Source organism: Mytilus californianus, unplaced genomic scaffold (assembly GCF_021869535.1).
Source record: "Mytilus californianus isolate M0D057914Y unplaced genomic scaffold, xbMytCali1.0.p SCAF_1, whole genome shotgun sequence".
Classification (NCBI taxonomy): domain Eukaryota; kingdom Metazoa; phylum Mollusca; class Bivalvia; order Mytilida; family Mytilidae; genus Mytilus; species Mytilus californianus.
This window is the reverse complement of record NW_026262581.1, coordinates 38,164,851-38,181,669: the sequence shown is the minus strand read 5'-3', so window position 1 is coordinate 38,181,669 and position 16,819 is coordinate 38,164,851. Positions and strand designations below refer to the sequence as shown.

Below are 16,819 nucleotides of genomic sequence, written 5' to 3'. Positions count from 1 at the left end.
TGGATTGTGATTAAATATTTGACACAGAATAGGTTTCTGACACAGAATAAATGTGGTCTAAGAACTTAAAAATCTTAAATTGGACATTCACCTATTATGGTCCAATATCCAAAATCTAAATACATGGTTAGATTCAGCATATCAATTAAGAATTCAATTTTTGATGAAATCAAACAAAGTTTAATTTTGGACCCTTTTGACCTCAATGTGGACAAAGTTGATAATGGGGCCCAAAAATAAAAAATCTAAATACATGGTTAGATTCAGCATATCAAAGAACCCCATATATTCAATTTTTGTTGAAATCAAACAAAGTTTAATTTTGGACCCCGATTTGGACCAACTTGAAAACTGGGCCCATAATCAAAAATGTTTTAGATTCAGCATATCTAGAACCCTAAGAATTCAATTTTTGTTAAAATCAAACTAAGTTTAATTTTGGACCCTTTGGACCTTAATGTAGACCAATTTGAAAACGGAACCAAAAATTAAGAATCTAAATACACGGTTAGATTCGGAATATCAAAGAACCCCAATAATTAAATTTTTGATGAAATCAAACAAAGTTTAATTTTGGACCCTTTGGACCTCAATGTGGACCAATTTAAAAACGGGGCCCAAAATCCAAAAACTTAATACACGGTTAGATTTAGCATATTAAAGAACCCCAAGAATTCAAGAATAAAACCCCATTGAAATTGGTCAAGAAATAAGCAATTTATACGAAGTATCTTCTTTTGCACAATACTGTGCAATTGAATATTTCTTGCTATTGCGCAATACTGTACAATTGACAATTTCTTGCTATTGCGCAATATTGTGCTATTGGATATTTCTTGCTATTGCGCAATACTGTGCAATTGAAGATTTCTTGCTATTGCGCAATAGTGTGCAATTGAAGATTTCTTGTTATTGTGCAATACTGTGCAATTGAAAATTTCTTGCTATTGCACAATTCTTATTATATAATAATTTACACATCCTGTTTGGTGTGTATCTCCTACCATATCATTATTATTTGCTTTTAAATATAAATCAGAAATAACCAACTTAAAATGGAAAATTTTAAAAGAAAAAAAAAAAAAAATCCCCCCCCAAATTTTTTGAACCCCCTTATGATTCATCACCCCCAAACTCAATCCCAGCCTTCCCTATGTGGTATGGTACCTTGCAGTACAATTTCAGAGAGATCCATACACTTGAACACAAGTTATTGTCTGGAAACTAGAAAAATGTGTTTTTTGGCCCCTTTTTGGCCCCAAAGTCCTAAACGTTTAGGGCAATTACCCCCAAACTCGAACCCAGCTTTCCCTTGTGATATGGAACCCAGTTTTTGGTGGGGTTCGTGTTGCTTAGTCTTTGGTTTTCTATGTTGTGTCATCTGTACTATTATTTGTCTGTTTGTCTTTTTATTTTTGGCCATGGCGTTGTCAGTTTGTTTTTCGATCTATGAGTTTGACTGTCCCTCTGGTATCTTTCGTCCCTCTTTTGTAGTACAATTTCAGAAAGATCCATACACTTACACACAAGTTATTGTCCTGAAACTAGAAAAATGCTTGTTTTTTGCCCCTTTTTGGCCCCTAATTCCTAAAATATTGAGGCAATTACCCCCATCATCAATCCCAGCCTTCCCTTTGTGGTATGGTACCTTGCAGTACAATTTCAGAGAGATCCATACACTTGAACACAAGTTATTGTCTGGAAACTATAAAAATGCTTATTTTTGGCCCCTTTTTGGCCCCCAATTCCTAAACGTTTCGGGCAATTACCCCCAAACTCAATTCCAGCTTTCCCTTTGTGATATGGAACCTTGTAGTACAATTTCAGAAATATCCAAACACTTACACACAAGTTATTGTCATGTAACTAGAAAAAATGCTTGTTTTTTGCCCCTTTTTTGGCCCCTAAATCCTAAAATTTTGAGGCAATTACCCCCAAAATCAATTCCAGCCTTCCCTTTGTGATATGGAATCTTGTGGTACAATGTCAGAGAGATCCATACACTTACACATAAGTTATTGTCTGGAAGTTACAAAAATGCTTATTTTTGGCCCCTTTTTCCTTAACTGTTGGTACCATAACCCCCAAAATCAATCCCAACCTTCCTTTTGTGGTATTGAACCTTATGGTAAAATTTCATAGAGATCCATTCACTTAAACTAAAGTTAGTGTGCGAAAACCAATGTGTCTTCGGACTACGACGACGACGCCAACGTCATACCAATATACGACCGCAAAATGTTTTTGCGGTCGTATAAAAAGGGTGGTAAACCATTGGCTTGCTTTGTAGACCTTTAAAACGCAATTTTTTTTCATTAAAAAAGACAATTACAGTAAAAACAAGAGTGCACACGCTGAAATGTCTCGCCTTCTTTACTAACCATTGATATTATGTTGATAGTCCTAAATATAAAGCTTTACTACAACTATCACATAAACTTAACATGATCCAAGAAAATGAGGTCAAGGTCATATAAACCAAAAGAGAAATACATGTACACCTTACAATCATTCAATACACTAAATATAGTTGACCTATTGCTTATAGTTTCTAAGAAACAGACTTAACCAAGAAAACTAAACATTGACCAATGAACCATGAAAATGAGGTCAAGTTCAGATGAACCATGCCAGGCAGACATGTAGAGCTTACAATCCTTCCATACAACAAATATAGTTGACCTATTGCTTATATAGTTTAAGAAAAACAGACCGAAACATAAAAACTTAACACTGAGCAATGAACCGTGAAAATTAGGTCAAGGTCAAATAAAACCTGCGAGACTGACATGTACATCATAAAATATTTCCATACACCAAATATAGTTGACCTATTGCATATAGTATTAGAAAAAAGGACCAAAACTCCAAAACCTAACTTTGACCACTGAACCATGAAAATGAGGTCAAGGTCAGATGACACCTGCCAGTTGGACATGTACACCTTACAATCATTCCATACACCACATATAATAGACCTATTGCATACAGTATAAGAAAGACAGACCAAAACACAATAAAAACTTAACTATAACCACTGAACCATGAAAATAAGGTCAAACACTCCTGGTCAGATGACACCTGCCAGTTGGACATGTACACCTTACAATCCTTCCATACACCAAATATACTAGACCTATTGCTTATAGTATCTGAGATATGGACTTGACCACCAAAACTTAACCTTGTTCACTAATCCACGAAATGAGGTCGAAGTCAAGTGAAAACTGTCTGACGGGCATGAGGACCTTGCAAGGTACGCACATACCAAATATAGTTATCCTATTACTCATAATAAGAGAGAAATTAACATTACAAAAAATCTTAACTTTTTTTTTCAAGTAGTCACTGAACCATGAAAATGAGGTCAAGGACAATGGACATGTGACAGACGGATACTTCGTAACATAAGGCATCTATATACAAAGTATGAAGCATCCAGGTATTCCAACTTCTAAAATATAAAGCTTTTAAGAAGTTAGTTAACGCCGCCGCCGGGTCGCTATCCATATGTTGAGCTTTCTGCCACAAAAGTCGCAGGCTCGACAATAAACTATGGGTTAAAGTTGAAAATGAATGAACTCCTAGTTTTGGGTCTTTTATAGGCAAAGTTGTTCATAAATGATCTGTCAGAAAAATCGTCAATATGCATGTGCTGACCCTGTTGATCTAAACAAGAACAGAATTGATTGTGTTATGTATGCATTCGACATTGTAATTTTCTCAGAAACACAAGATGGTTTACAAGAGAGAATGGATAGGTTACATTTATATTGCTCAAAATGGTGTTTATATGTAAACTTGCATAAAACAAAATTTAAATTTTTAACAAACCAGGAAAACATATAAATTGCCCGTTTACAGCATGAATGTGTAAAGTGTTATAAGAACTTGGGGATTAATTTGTATCTAGTGGTAAATTTACACAGTCTAAAGATGAGCTATACAAGAAATCATTGAAAGCTTGTTTTAAATTACAATATATAAACAAGAAGATGTGGTATGATTGCCTGTGAGACAACTCTCCACCAGAGACCAAAATGACATAGAAGCCTTCAACAATAAACAAAACCCAATACCGCATAGTAAGCTATAAAAGGCTAAAAAAATGGCAAATGTAAAACAATTCTTAAGAGAAACCTAACAGCCTGATTTATGTACAAAACAAATAAAAGATAAACAAATATGATATACAGCAACAAATGACATCCACTGATTTACAGGCTGACTTTACTTGGGACAGGCACATACAGAATGTGTCAGGGTTTGACATGTTTGCTAGCACCAAACCCTCCCCCTAACCCCTGGGACAGTCCATATGTCATCACTTTGTTGTCGATATCTAGCATCATCCAAGCCCTAGTGTCTCAACTCAAATGCATCTTTATGACCATACAATTAAACCTACTTTAACGTATGGCAGTGAAATATGGGGAATATTTTCAACTACTTCAGTTACATGTAAGAAGAAGAATGGTTACATTTTAGAAAAGATTTATTCAAAAGATATATCTGAAAAATCATTACGAATTTATTAAATTTATGAAATATATTCTTGGGGTTAACAGAAAAGCAAATAATTTTGCTATTATGTCTGAATAAGGGAGATTCCTCATATATTTTTTCAAATTTTATTGGCTATTTTATAATATGCTTTCAGGTTGGAGAACAAAAAGGATGATATATTCTATGACGCATATATTTGTAATAAAGCATTACCCCTTAAAATTATTACCACATAATTTTCAAGTATTAAATTTTTACTGAAAGAACTAGACTTTCCAAACTTAAATATAAATGTTGGCTGATAATATAATATAGTTAAGGATAAATTATGTAAAAGTTTTCTCAATTGTTGGATAGATTTTAGAGAAAAAACTCTAAATCAGATATTAAAAGGTAAACTCTTGAATAGATATTTCATTTAAAATTTCTTTGGTAAAGAAAAATATTTGGAATAGATAGAATTTAAAGATTTTTAAAAAGCATTATGCAAGATCAGAATAAGTGCACACCCCCTTAACATAGAAACGGATATTAGATATGCAAAAAACTATTTAGATAAATCACAAAGGTTATGTAAACAAGAGTGCACATGCTGAAATGTCTCACCTGCTTTACTACCATTGATTTTATGTTGATAGACCAAAATATGAAGTTTTACTACAAGTATCACATTAACTTATCATGATCCAGTTGATGGACCTAAATATGAAGTTTTACTACAAGTATCACATTAACTTATCATGATCCAAGAAAATGAGGTCAAGGTCAGATAAACCTAGCCAGAAATACATGTACACCTTACTATCATTCCATACATTGAATATAGCTGACCTATTGCTTATAGTATACAAGAAACAAACCAAACCATGAAAACTTTATATTGACCAATGAACCAAGAATATGAGGTCAAGGTCAGATGAACCCTGCCAGAAAGACATGTACATTTCACAATCATTCCATGGATCAAATATAGTTGATATGTCAAATATAGTATCGAAGAAACAAACTTAACCACAAAAACTTATCATTGACCAATGAACAATGAAAATGAGGTCAAGGTCAGATGATACCTGCCAGACAGACATATAAACATTACAATCATTCCATACACCGAACATAGTTGACCTAATGCTTATAGCTTAAGAACTAGAGGCTCTCAAGAGCCTGTGTCGCTCACCTGTATTTACTGATGCTTTGGAAATCATGTAAAATAAGGTTAAAATCATAATGAATAGTATTAGATATTAGATGCTATAATGATATCTAAGATAACAACAAAAAACTGCAAAATTTTGTAAAATTACTAACTCAGGGGCAGCAACCCAACAACGGGTTGTCAGATTCGTCTGAAAATTTCAGGGCAGATAAATCTAAATCTGATGAACATTTTTGCCACCTGTCAGATTTGCTCTAAATGCTTTAGTTTCAGAGATATAAACCAAAAACTGCATTTTACCCCTACGTTCTAACTTTAACCAAGTCGGCCATGATGGTTGGAAGGCGGGGTCATAGGACAATTTTTTTAAACTAAATACCCTTATAATGATTATGGCTAAGTATGGTTAAATTTGTCTCAGTAGTTTCAGACAAGAAGATTTTTGTAAAAGATTACAAAAATTTACGAAAAATTGTTAAAAATTTACTATTAAGGGCAATAACTCCTAAAGGGATCGACTGACAATTTTGGTCATGTCAACTTATTTGTAGATCTTACTTTGCTGAACATTATTGCTGTTTACAGTTTATCTCTATCTATAATAATATTCAAGATAATAACCAATAAAATGCTTCGCTGGGCGCAGCTTGATACGACCGCAGAGGTCGAACCCTGAACAGTTGGGGCAAGTATGGACACAACATTCAAGCTTGATACAGCTCTGAATTTGGATTGTGATTAAATATTTGACACAGCATATGTTTCTGACACAGAAGGAATGTGGTCTAAGAACTTCAATTTTTTTAATTTACCTATTATGGTCCAATGTCCAAAATCAAAATACATGGTTAGATTCAGCATATCAAAGAACCCCATATATTCAATTTTTGTTGAAATCAAACAAAGTTTAATTTTGGACCCCAACTTGGACAAACTTGAAAACTGGTCCCATAATCAAAAATCCAAACACATGTTTAGATTCAGCATATCAAAGTACCCCAAGAATTCAATTTTTGTTAAAATCGAACTAAGTTTAATTTTGGACCCTTTGGACCTTAATGTAGACCAATTTAAAAAACGGGACCCAAAATTAAATATCTAAAAACACGGTTAGGTTTGGCATATCAAAGAACCACAATAATTCAATTTTTGATGAAATCAAACAAAGTTTAATTTTGGACCCTTTTGACCTCAATAAGAACCAATTTGATAGCGGGCCCACAAATAAAAAATCTAAATACATGGTAAGATTCAGCATAACAAAGAACCCCATATATTCAATTTTTGTTGAAATCAAACAAAGTTTAATTTTGGACCCCAACTTGGACCAACTTGAAAACTGGGCCCATAATCAAAAATCTAAACACATGTTTAGATTCAGCATATCAAAGTACCCCAAGATTTCAATTTTTGTTAAAATCAAACTAAGTTTAATTTTGGACCCTTTGGACCTTAATGTAGACCAATTTAAAAAACAGGAACCAAAATTAAAAATCTAAAAACAAGGTTAGATTTGGCATATCAAAGAACCCCAATAATTCAATTTTTGATGAAATCAAACAAAGTTTAATTTTGGACCCTTTTGACCTCAATATGAACCAATTTGATAGCGGGCCCACAAATAAAAAATCTAAATACATGGTAAGATTCAGCATATCAAAGAACCCCATATATATTCAATTTTTGTTGAAATCAAACAAAGTTTAATTTTGGACCCCAATTTAGACCAACTTGAAAACTGGGCCATAAATCTAAAATCTAAATACATGTTTAGATCCAGCATATCAAAGAACCCCATATATTCAATTTTTGTTGAAATCAAACAAAGTTTAATTTTGGACCCCAACTTGGACCAACTTGAAAACTGGGCCCATAATCAAAAATCTAAACACATGTTTAGATTCAGCATATCAAAGAACCCCAAAAACTCAATTTTTGTTAAAATCAAACTAAGTTTAATTTTGGACCCTTTGGACCTTAATGTAGACCAATTTAAAAAACGGGACCCAAAATTAAAAATCTAAATACACGGTTAGATTTGGCATATCAAAGAACCCCAATAATTTAATTTTTGATGAAATCAAACAAAGTTTAATTTTGGACCCTTTTGACCGCAATATGAACCAATTTAATAGCGGGGTCCACAAATAAAAAATCTAAATACATGGTTAGATTCAGCATATCAAAGAACCCCATATATTCATTTTTTGTTGAAATCAAACAAAGTTTAATTTTGGACCCCAATTTGGACCAACTTGAAAACTGGGCCAAAAATCAAAAATCTAAATACATGTTTAGATTCAGCATATCAAAGAACCCCATATATTCAATTTTTGTTAAAATCAAACAAAGTTAAATTTTGGACCCTTTGGACCTTAATGTAGACCAATTTGAAAACTGGACCCAAAATTAAAAATCTAAATACACAGTTAGATTCGGCATAACGAATAAATAAATGTGGTCAAAGATTTTACAAATCTAATGTGCCATACTGTGCAATTAAAGATTACTTCTTGAAATTTTTCAATATTTGAAATTTGAAAAAAAATAATATTTAAAGAATAATTCTTTTTAATTTCTGAAATCTGAAATGAGAAAAAATTGACCCCCCACAATTTCTTTTTACCCCCAAAAAATCCTTTCCCTCAAGGTATGGTCATAATCTCAATTCAAATTTCCAATGGAATTTGCAACCATAATTACCCATTTAAATTTACCATAGTGCTAACTTAATCTATTTTATAATAGAATTTAAAATATAGTGTCAAATCTTTCATATGGCTTTGTAAAAAAAAAAGATGCAACCTTTGCAGATATTTTTACTGGTCTTCCTTTATAAATATGCATTTCTTTAAACATAATTTAAAAGCAGTGTAAGGGAAGTAACCAAAACGTTGTATTTGGATTACCTCCCTTACACTGTTTTAAATTATCTTAATTGTTCATTAACCATTACTTTATGCATAATTTAAAAGCAGTGTAAGGGAGATAATTTCAATGATGTATTTGATTTATCTCCCTTACACTGCTTTAAATTATGTTTTGTACTAAAGTATTTGTCCATTAACCAGGACAACCTTGTTTTCCCCCTTTTTTGCCCCTAATTCTTAAACGGTTTGAGCCATAACCCCCCAAAGCAAATCCTAACCATCCCTTTGTGGTATGGAAACTTGTAGTATAATTTCAGAGAGATCCATACACCGTTCCACAGTTATTGTCTTGAAACTAGAAAATGCTTATTTTTGGCCCCTTTTTCCTTAACTGTTGGTACCATAACCCCCAAAATCAATCCCCACCTTCCTTTTGTGGTATTGAACCTTATGGTAAAATTTCACAGAGATCCATTCACTTAAACTAAAGTTAGAGTGCGAAAACTAATGCGTCTTCGGACGACGACGCCGACGACGCCAACGTCATACCAATATACGACCACAAAAATTTTTTTGCGGTCGTATAAAAACTGCAAAATTTCCTTAAAATTACCAATTCAGGGGCAGCAACCCAACAACAGGTTGTCAAATTTGTCTGAAAATTGCATAGCAGATAGATCTTGACCTGATTATCAGTTTTACCTCATGTCAGATTTACTCTAAATGCTTTGGTTTCAGAGATATAAGCCAAAATCTACATTTTACCCCTATGTTCTATTTTTTGCCATGGTGGCCATCTTGGTTGGTTGGCGGGGTCATCGGACACATTTTTTAAAACAGACCAAATCACAAAAACTTAACATTGAGCAATGAACCTTGAAAATGAGGTCAAGGTCAAACAAGAGGCTGTCAGAGTGACAGCAAACCGGATTTTCCTGCAGAGGCCAAACTCTGAACAGTTGAGCAAGTATGGACACAATACCTATTATGGTCCAATATCCAAAATCTAAGTACATTGTTAGAATCAGCATATCAAAGAACCCCAAGAATTCAATTTTTGACGAAATCAAACAAAAGTTTCATTTAGGACCCTTGGGACCTCGATGTGGACCAATATGATTAAGGAGCCCAAAATCTCTAAATACATGGTTAAGATTCAGCATTTCAAAGAACCCCATAAATTCAATTTTTGTTGAAATTAAACAAAGTTTCATTTTGGACCCTGATTTGGATCAACTTGAAAACTGGGCCCAAAAATTCAAAATCTAAATACAGGTTTAGATTCAGCATTTCAAAGAATCCTATATATATTCAATTTATGTTGAAATCAAACACAGTTTAATTTTGGACCCCGATTTGGACCAACTTGAAAACTGGGCCCAAAATCAAAAATATATCTGTCACTCCAATTATAATTTTGTTAGTTGATAATTACCACATGTTTGTTATCTTGATAAAAGGTGGAAATTATTGCATGAATAAATTAATAGTAAATTGTCCTAATCCAAATACATGTACAAATGTGTATATTTAGTTAATTGTAAAAATCTATTATACAAATTGTGTGTAATTTTATAGGAAGAATAAAAATAGATAATTATCTAATGAAAATGATATTTGCAAATCTGGACTCCCAAACAGGATCAAGTAAAAAATATTTGCAAATCTGGACCCCCAAACAGATCAAGTAAAAATTAAACATTAACACACACAACAAAAAGAAAATACTACATAATGGTTTATATGTAAGACTGAATACAAAGTCTATATAAAAATCTATAAAATTTACCTTTACTTATATTCAAAATATCTAATAATGAAGTGTAAATTTCAAAGGATATTTATATACACATAATTTCTTCTCTGAAATTAGATATGATGCTGTATCTATTTTTAACTATGACTCTACTTACGATTTCTATTAATTGTGCAATACATCTCTGAAATTGGATTGTGATTATATATTTGATAAAGCATAGTTTCTGACACAGAATGAATGTGGTCTAAGTACTAAAATAATATAAAATTGGACATTTATCAATTATGGTCCAATATCCAAAATCTAAATGTGTGGTTGGAATCAGCATATCAAAGAACCCCGTGTTTAATTTTGGACCCTTTGGACCTCAATGTGGACCATTTTGATAATGGGATCCAAAATCCAAATACACGGTAAGATTCAGCATATTGAAGAACCCAATATACCGGTATTCGATTTTTGTTGAAATCGCACAAAGGTTAATTTTGGACCCCAATTTGGACCAACTTGAAAACTGTGCCCAAAATCAAAATTCTAGTAATATGCTTAGATTCAGCATTTCAAAGAGCCCCAAGAATTCAATTTTTGTTAAAATCAAACTAAGTTTAATTTTGGATACTTTGGACCTTCATGTTGGTCCACATGAAGGTCCAAAGTATCCAGTTTGAAAACCGGACCCAAAATCAAATATCAAAATACACTGTTAGATTGGGCATATCAAAGAACACGGATTATTCAATTTTTGATGAAATCAAACAAAAAAAGTTTAATTTTGGACCCAAATTTGGACCAACTTTGAACACATGCCCAAAATCTAAAACACTGTTGGATTGGGAATATCAAAGAATACCAAGAATTCAATTTTTGATGAAATCAACCAAAGTTTAATTTTGGACACCATTTTTGACCAACTTAAATACTGTGCTCAAAATCAAAAATCTTAATGCACTCTTAGATTCAGCATATCAATGAACGACAAGAATTCATTTTTTTTCTAAATCAAACAAAAAAAGTTTAATTTTGGACCCTTTGGACCTCAATGTGGACCAATTTGAAGACATGCTCTTAAATCAAAAAACTAAAACACTGTTGAATTGGGCATATCAAAGAACACCAAAAATTCCATTTTTGATGAAATCCAACAAAGATTAAATTTGGACCCCAATTTTGACGAACTTGAATTCTGTGCCCAAAATCAAAAATCTTAATACACGCTTAGATTTAGCATATCAAAGAACCCCAAGAATTCAATTTTTTTCAAAATCAAACAAATTTTGATTTTGGACCCTTTAGACCTTAATGTCAACCAATATAAAGACAGGCCCAAAAATCAAAAATCTAAAATACTGCTGGATTGGGCATATCAAAGAACAACGATAATTCAATTTTTGATGAAATCTCACAAAGTTTAATTTTGGACCCCAATTTGGACCAGCTTGAATAATGTGCCCCAAATCAAAAATCTTAATACACGCTTAGATACAGCATATCAAAGAACCCCAAGAATCATTTTTTTTTTACCTTTATGTGGACCAATTTGAAGACAGGCCCCAAAATTAAAAATCTAAATACACGGTTTGATTCAGCATATCAAAGAACACCAATAATTCAACTTTTGATGAAATCAAACAAAGTTTAATTTTGGACTATTTGGACCTTAATATGGATCAATTCAAAAACAGGGCCCACAATCCAAATTCTGAATACCAGGTTATGTTCAGCAACAATAACCCCAAGAATTCAATAACATTGAAATTGGTCAAGAAATAAGCAATGTATACAAAGAATTACAAAAGTATTTTTTTTGGCCCCTTTTTACTAAACTGTTAGGGTCAAAACCCCTTAAATCAATCCCAAACTTCCTTTTATGGTATAACACCTTGTGGCAAAGTTAAATAGCAATCCATAGACTTATACTCAAGTTATTGTCCAGAAACCAGAAAATCCTAGTTTTTTGGCACTTTTTCTGCCCTTTATTATTAAACAGTTTGAGCCATGATCCAAACATTCCTTTTGAAGCATGGAACCTTGTGCTAAAATTTCATAGAGATTCATACACTTATACTCAAGTTATTGTCTGTGAACCAGAAAATGCTTGTTTTTGGCCCCTAATTACAAAACAGCTACGACAATAACCCCCAAAATCAATCCAAACCCTCCTATTGTGGTATGAAACCTTTTGCTAAAATTTCATAGAGATCCATACAATTATACTCAAGTTATTGTCTACGAACCAGAAAAATGCTGGTTTTTGGCACCTTTATGGCCCCTTATAACAAAACTGCTACGACAATAACCCCCAAATCAATCCAAACCTTCCTATTGTGGTATGGAACATTGTGCTAAAATTTCATAGAGATCCATCCACTTATACTCAAGTTATTGTCTGTGAACCAAAATGTCTTAGAATGACGAGGCAGACATCACCATAACATTATACGAAAGCAAAAAATTTTGCAGTTGTATAACAAAAATATTTCTTATTGTTTGTCTCAAACTTAATTAAAAAGAATCGGTTTGTAGGCGTGAATTATCGCGAAATGCACATACATGGAAATTTGAGTGTCAATGCACTTGTCTGGAGATTTCCGTAGAAAAGCACAACCGTTACATAAACATACCAAATGACTGAAACTTCAGAACATGCATAATTTAAAAGTTTATGATTAAAAGTTTATAATAGCAAAATCATAGACAGAGGGTTATACTTTAAATTCATTCATAAATGTCAAAACACTAACCTTGAAATTAATATCAGGACTTCTCAATTTTCTTTGGATGTAACGTTGGAAATGCTGTCTCATTAAGATTTGTTATATTTTCTTCTGAGTGCAGCAGATCCGCAAAGTCATGATTGTGATATACATTTTAATTCCATTGAGATTTTCGGTAAACATGCAGTTCGTTTTTGTCAAAGCTATAAGCTTATCAAACTAGAGGCTCTCAAGAGCCTGTGTCGCTCACCTGATTCTACTTTGGTTTTGGAAATCATGTAAAAATAGATTAAAATCATAACAGATACCCTAATAATGAGTGAGGCCAAATTTGGTTTAATATTGGTCCTGTAATTTAATAAAAAATCCTGGTGGCCATCTTGAACAGTAAATCAGCAACAAAGTAGCAACACTTAATCAGCACCTCATAAGAAACATTTATGCCATGTTTTGGTTTCATTCCATTCAGTGCACCTCTAGAAGAAGCATTTGTATGTATTTCCCATAGGGTCTTATGTTAAAGGAAGTCCCCCCATTGGCGGCCATCATGGATGAAGGATCAGCTTCAAAGTAACAAAAATTAGTCAGCACCTCATAAGGAACATTCATGCCATGTTTGGTTCAATCCATTCAGTATGTGGTTCTCTAAAAGAAGACATTTGTATGTATTGTCCATAGGGTCCTTTGTTAAACATTGTCCCCATCTGGCAGCCATCATAGATGAAGGATCAGCTTCAAAGTAACAACACTTGGTCAGCACCTCGAAAGGAACATGCATGCCATGTTTGGTTTCATTCCATTCAATGGTTCTCTAAAAGAAAACATTTGTACGTATTTCTCATAGGGTCCTATGTTAAACTAAGTCCTCCGCTGGTGGCCATCTTAGATTATGGATCGGCTTCATAGTAACAACACTTGGTCAGCACCTCATAAGGAACATTCATGCCATGTTTGGTTTCATTCCATTCAGTGGTTCTCTAAAAGAAAACATTTGTATGTATTTCCCATAGGATCCTATGTTAAACTAAGTCCCCCGCTGGCTGCCATCTTGGATGATGGATCGGCTTCAAAGTAACAACACTTGGTCAGCACCTCATAAGGAACATTCTTGCCATGTTTGGTTTCATTCCATTCAGTGGTTCTCTAAAAGAAGACGTTTGTATGTATTTCCCATAGGGTCCCATGTTAAACTAAGTCCCCCGCTGGCGGCCATCTTGGATTATGGATCGGCTTCAAAGTAACAACACTCGGTCAGCACCTCATAAGGAACATTCATGCCATGTTTGGTTTCATTGCATTCAGTGGTTCTCTAAAAGAAAACATTTGTATGTATTTCCCATAGGATCCTATGTTAAACTAAGTCCCCCGCTGGTTGCCATCTTGGATGATGGATCGGCTTCAAAGTAACAACACTTGGTCAGCACCTCATAAGGAACATTCTTGCCATGTTTGGTTTCATTCCATTCAGTGGTTCTCTAAAAGAAGACATTTGTATGTATTTCTCATAGGGTCCTATGTTAAACTAAGTCCCTCACTGGCGGCCATTTTGGATGATGGAACGGCTACAAAGTAACAACACTTGGTCAGCACCTTGTAAGTAACATTCATGCTATGTTTTGTTTCATTCCATTCAGTGGTTCTCTAAAAGAAGTCATTTGTATGCATTTCCCATAGGGTCCTATGTTAAACTAAGTCCCCCGCTGGCGGCCATCTTGGATGATGGATCGGCTACAAAGTAACAACACTTGGTCAGCACCTCCTAATGAACATTCATGCTATGTTTTGTTTCATTCCATTCAGTGGTTCTCTAAAAGAAGTCATTTGTATGCCTTTCCCATAGGGTCCTATGTTAAACTATGTCCCTCGCTGGCGGCCATTTTGGATGATGGAATGGCTACAAAGTAACAACACTTGGTCAGCACCTTGTAAGGAACATTCATGCTATGTTTTGTTTCATTCCATTCAGTGGTTCTCTAAAAGAAGTCATTTGTATGCATTTCCCATAGGGTCCTATGTTAAACTAAGTCCCCTGCTGGCAGCCATCTTGGATGATGGATCAACTACAAAGTAACAACACTTGGTCAGCACCTCCTAATGAACATTCATGCTATGTTTTGTTTCATTCCATTCAGTGGTTCTCTAAAAGAAGACATTTGTATGCATTTCCCATAGGGTCCTATGTTAAACTAAGTCCCCCGCTGGCTGCCATCTTGGATTATGGATCGGCTTCAAAGTAACAACACTCGGTCAGCACCTCATAAGAAACATTCATGCCATGTTTGGTTTCATTCCATTCAGTGGTTCTCTAAAAGAAGTCATTTGTATGCATTTCCCATAGGGTCCTATGTTAAACTAAGTCCCCCGCTGGCGGCCATCTTGGATGATGGATCGGCTACAAAGTAACAACACTTGGTCAGCACCTCATAAGGAACATTCATGCCATGTTTGGTTTCATTCCATTCAGTGGTTCTCTAGAAGAAGTTCAAAATGTAAAAAGTTTACGCCGACGACGGACGACGGACGCCAAGTGATGAGAAAAGCTCACTTGGCCCTTTGGGCCAGGTGAGCTAAAAAGAAGTATGTGATAACTCAAAATTTAAAAATTACCGTCTAAAATTAGTATTCAAAACATATTTGACTCCATTTTTTTGGAGTAGGACACAAATCTAATAGTATCCAACCTGGCTATACTTACAGTTGAGGCCGATGCCTTAGGGAATATTTGCAATCATATTGCAATCGTTCCAAAAATGGATCCATTTTAGGTTAACTTGATTATTGAAGTCACTCAAGTTTTAGATGAGTTGAAACGTTCATCTAAATTTTAAAAGGATCTGGTAAAAAATGAAGGGCTTATAATTCAGTTGACAAGAATTAGTATGGAATAATTTTATACATACCCCTTCCAAGAAAATTTTCTGATTATTAAACTCACCTGAGGTTTTGTTGAGTTGAACCCTTCTGTAAGTTTAGAAAGGATTTGACAAAAACTGAGGTTGCTATCCTGGTGACAACAAAGTGATGACATATGTACTGAGGAAAAGTCATTGCATGGGGTATAAAAATGTACAAATTCGTTGTGTTGGATATAAAATGCACCAGCTTGTCCAGATCTGATTAATTAACACTATATAATTTGGGGTGTCTGCATCTTGGAGCAGACAGGGACTGAAGATGAGGATCACATATATATAACTCCTATTTCATGATTAACTGGCTTTTAAACTTTAAGTCAAAAATCAGTTTTAAAGTAAAAAGAAAATTATGATTCCATAATCTTGTTTAATGGTGCATCTATTGTGGGTCTCATTGGGGTCTAAGCGTGATGCGGGATTGCCGATTTTTTGTTAGCGTGACACGTGAAAGTCAAAATTATTGTGCCGTGAAAATGGGAAATGAAGTCTAGCGGGATACGGGAAATTACAAAAAAATGAGAATTGCTTACGTACATAGTGAAAGCGGGATACGGGAATCTGTCTAAACAGTAAGCGGGATCCGGGATCAGAACCCCCCAATGAGACCCCCTCTATTTGAGTATAACAACCTTTTATTAAAAATATGTCACTCAGATCTAATTATCATGCTTCACTGACTTTGCTTGATATTTTTGTCTTAATTAAGTACTCATATACTAACTGCTCTATTTAACTTAATGATAGTTCTATGGGTGTATAACAGCTTGACCAACCAAAATTGGTCAATCACAGTACTCAAAGCTATATTTCAGGCTTCAGTCATTAGATTAAATTTTACATCTGAATTTTAATCATATGTACTACTATTTTGCATTCAATGCCATGCTTGAAGTTTGCTA

The 16,819-nt window shown here is 34.0% G+C and overlaps 1 protein-coding gene and 1 long non-coding RNA gene across 5 annotated transcripts in view; one reads left to right on the top strand and one right to left on the bottom strand.

Annotated features, from left to right (window-relative positions):
* LOC127702419 (kelch domain-containing protein 10-like) overlaps positions 1-16,819 on the bottom strand; it is a 174,687-nt gene that overhangs the window by 17,984 nt on the left and 139,884 nt on the right. The gene's annotated exons all lie outside the window — the stretch shown is intronic.
* Positions 5,762-8,445, top strand: LOC127703630 (uncharacterized). Its single transcript, XR_007983008.1, has 2 exons — positions 5,762-6,776; positions 7,174-8,445. It is a non-coding gene; the product is annotated as an uncharacterized LOC127703630 (long non-coding RNA).